The sequence below is a fragment of the Geotrypetes seraphini genome, chromosome 5, assembly GCF_902459505.1.
Source record: "Geotrypetes seraphini chromosome 5, aGeoSer1.1, whole genome shotgun sequence".
NCBI classification, from domain to species: Eukaryota; Metazoa; Chordata; class Amphibia; order Gymnophiona; family Dermophiidae; genus Geotrypetes; species Geotrypetes seraphini.
The window spans coordinates 261,995,176-261,999,063 of record NC_047088.1 but is presented as its reverse complement, the minus strand read 5'-3'; positions in this window follow the sequence as shown (position 1 = coordinate 261,999,063).

Genomic DNA, 3,888 nt, shown 5'->3' with positions numbered 1-3,888 from the left:
AGAGAGTGATAGAAAACTGGAACGCTCTTCCGGAGGCTGTTATAGGGGAAAACACCCTCCAGGGATTCAAGACAAAGTAGATAAAGACAGGTTGTTCACCCTCTCCAAGGTAGAGAGAACAAGATGGCACTCTCTAAAGTTGAAAGGGGATAGATTCCATACGAACGAAAGGAAGTTCTTCTTCACCCAGAGAGTGGTGGAGAATTGGAATGCTCTTCCAGAGGCTGTTATAGGGGAAAACATCCTCCAGGGATTCAAGACAAAGTAGATAAAGACAGGTTGTTCACCCTCTCCAAGGTAGGTAGAACGAGAGGGCACTCTCTAAAGTTGAAAGGGGATAGATTCCGTACAAACGTAAGGAAGTTCTTCTTCACCCAGAGAGTGGTGGAAAACTGGAACGCTCTTCCGGAGTCTGTTATAGGGGAAAACACCCTCCAGGGATTCAAGACAAGGTTGGACAAGAACCAGAATGAACGCAGGTAGTACTGGTCTTGCTTAGGGCACAGGTCTTTGACCTGGGGGCCACCGCATGAGCGGACTGCTGGGTGCGATGGACCACTGGTGTGACCCAGCAGCGGCAATTCTTATGTTCTTATGAGAACTTCTGGCAAGATGATATCTATGCACATTCCAGTCTAAAGAAATCAAAGTGGCAAAGAATGCTGAATTTCAAACAAAAACTCTTCAGAATTTTGCAGTTTTTTTGCACAGAATTTCCCCAGGAGCCACCTTCTCCTGATCATACTTCGGGTTTAGAGGAATGAGGTAATTGTGCTTCTTCCTCTGGATTAAAGACCAGCTAAAAATCCAAAAATGTGGGTTTTAGAGCTCAGCTCCTTTTATTTATTTATTACAGTGCAAATATCCCAAATCCAATCCTCACAGATCTATTAGAAGGCACTTATGCATGTGATGTGTTGGGAGAAACTGTTCTGTTGTTTCCTGATGGATGTCCCATTAAATACATCTGCTCTTCTGGCACATCCTTTTAAGTATTTTACCAAATGGATGTCCATTTTCTTTCTTTCCTTTACCCCAAACACTTTATTAACTGACAGAGGAGTGGGAACAAAAGAAAAATGTCTAAATTGTAGATGTTCCTTTATGGAAATTAGGACATAATGAGCTTTCCTGTGCCATTCTCAGCTAGAAAAGAGTGATGCTGCCATCTAGTGACTGCATCTAGCATTACCAGCTAAACTGTGTGTAACCAGGTCAATTTTCAGTCTATGATGCTCACTGTTTTAAGGTCACACCTCTGTAGAGGAGCATTTTTTAAAACCCAGACAGTGCATCAATGTCCTTAGGGTCAGAATACTACAAGGTAACTTTAAAACACTCTAGGAACATAAGAGCTTTGAATTAAAATGATGAAATATTTTGACACACACCAGATAGCACTTAGCAAGGAAAGCTTGTCAAAAACATGTCAGTCCTTTAAAATTATCACCTTTTTTCCCTTTGTTTCTATTTATTACCTTTGTAGTGGACTAACACAGCTAAGTATTGTATCCACAATTTTTTTTTTTTTTTTAATGCTGGATGTCATGCGCTTTTGTTGGGGAATCCTTTCAGTTATTGGTTCAATCTTTGGTGCTATCAATATTCGACTATTGCAATATAGTTTATTTGGGGCTACCGAAGAAGACATTGCAAAGAATCTGATTGGTCCAGAATGCTGCTGTGCTTCTGATTTTTGGACTTAAAAAATATGATCATGTCAGCCCTTTCTATGCTAAACTGAACTGGTTGCCATTTGGGGCCAGAGTGTTCTTAAAAGTTTGGGTGTATATGCTATAAGGCACTTTTTGGATTATTGCTATCCAGAAATTCAGGTATTTTCGTCTTCCCTGCCCCAAGGTCCTGCTGTTATAAAACTTTTCTAGAAAGTACATTGGAGTATCAGGCTGGGAAGTTGAATTCCAGGTTACAACTGCTGATCGTTCAAACTTATTCTTATTTTACAGTTAGGAAATCTTTAAAAACATACTTATGTCTTATCTGCAAGCCTTGCATCCAAAGGGCCGCAGTGCGGTCTTCCTAATCTGGGCGGTCAGTTAGATGGGTTGGGAGTGTAATGGAGAGAACTGGTGAGGCGGGGTGGAGAGTACCATGGGGGAGGGGAGGGGGGATTGGGGAGGGGAGGTGGGGGGTATTGAAAGGTTCTGGTACTTAGTCACAGATAGGATAAGTGGGATCAGGTGGGGGGAGGGGGTGGTGTGGCATCTTTGGGGCTCATAAGTGTCCAGGGTCTTGGAGTGCCTTTCCGCCCTCCTTACTCTCGCTCGCCCTACGTAGAGTGGGATGGGGGGGGGGGTTGGTTGGTCGATGTTCCTCTTCTTCTGCAGGGGGGGGGGTTGGTCGATGTTCCTCTTCTTCTGCACATGCTAGTTATGTATTTACCTTTGTGTACTTTTTCTTAAAAAATTGTAGTTCTCCCCTTTCTTCCCATTGTTTCTCGTGGGTTAAACAAGATAGTCTACCTAAGTATGTCTCACAATTTAATTTTGCATGTATAATTTGTTAAAATATTACTCTCCTTGTCAACTTTTTAAACATTTTTGTTATGTACAACGCTTTGTACCTTTGGATAAGCGTTTAATCAAAAACCTGAATAAACTTGAAACTTATATTATTGTATATAATGCATCATTGTTTGTACAGTGCACCCTAGGGGTGCCCTGGCGTTGTATTTACTGTTTGCATCAATAAAAATTGTTTGAACCTAAAAACATACTTATTTGATAAACCAGAATGATGATTTTAATTGTGATGTGTATAATCATTATTTTCTCTTTACCTTCTAATTTTAAAATCTTTTTATACTTTTTATAGAATGCTTCTTCTTTTCATTAGAGTTTAGGACATTTTAAATAGCATATTAATCTTTGCTCTATTGATTGTCTATGATGTATTATCTTTGTGCAATTGTATATTTTTTGCTGAACTGCTCAGTTTTATTCTTGTTGTGAACCACCCAGAACTGTTGGGGGGCGGTATATATGAAAATTAATTATTCTTATTATTTTAATTCCTGGATATTCAGCTTCAGGCTGGACCCAGTCACCAGCATTGAATATCTGACTGCAATGCAGCCTCCAGTGCTTCTCTGAGTACTAGCAATGAGCTTTTATTTATTTTTTTTTTTGCAGGATAGTTACCCAGTTGTTGTACTGAATAGTGTCTCTACCTGGGTAACTTCTGGCTCTGCCCAGACTTTGCCCCAGACCACGCTGACTGACCGGATTTTCAGTGGTTCTAGCAAGGTAAATGCAGCTGAAAATTTGGGAATGACCCAGTGGAGCAGGACTTATCTGGGCTGAATATTGGACCCGAGACTTTTGGAGAATCTTCACTGCATTTCTGCTTTATTTATTTCTACAGTTTATAACTCACTATCCATAGCCCTAGGTGGCTTACGAAATAATAAAGAAAATTGTTATCGAAGTCCTGGACACATAAACGTCCTCTTTTACAAAGCCACACTAGCAGCCCCGAAACCCATAGAGATTTAAAGGGCTTCAGGGGGGGGGGGGGCAGTTGCTGCGCGGCTTTTGTAAAAGAGGCCGAAAATGTCCACAAATATACTTAGAATCACTTCAGACAACACAGATTCTTCCGAAAAGCATTAAAATGCCCATAAAAACCTGTCAAAACAAGTATCCTTTCAGTAAGTTACGAAATAAAGTCTCATAAGTCGTAACTCCTCTGGTAGATACTTCCTTAATTTAAAACTCAACAGAAGATGTTTGCTGTCTTCAGTCCTCCAGATGAATATATCTAAGATCATCTAATAAGAACATAGGAATTGCTGAAGGTCATCAAGCCCAGTATCTTATTTTATTTAAAATAATTTATAACCCACCTATCCACAAATCTAGGTGAGGA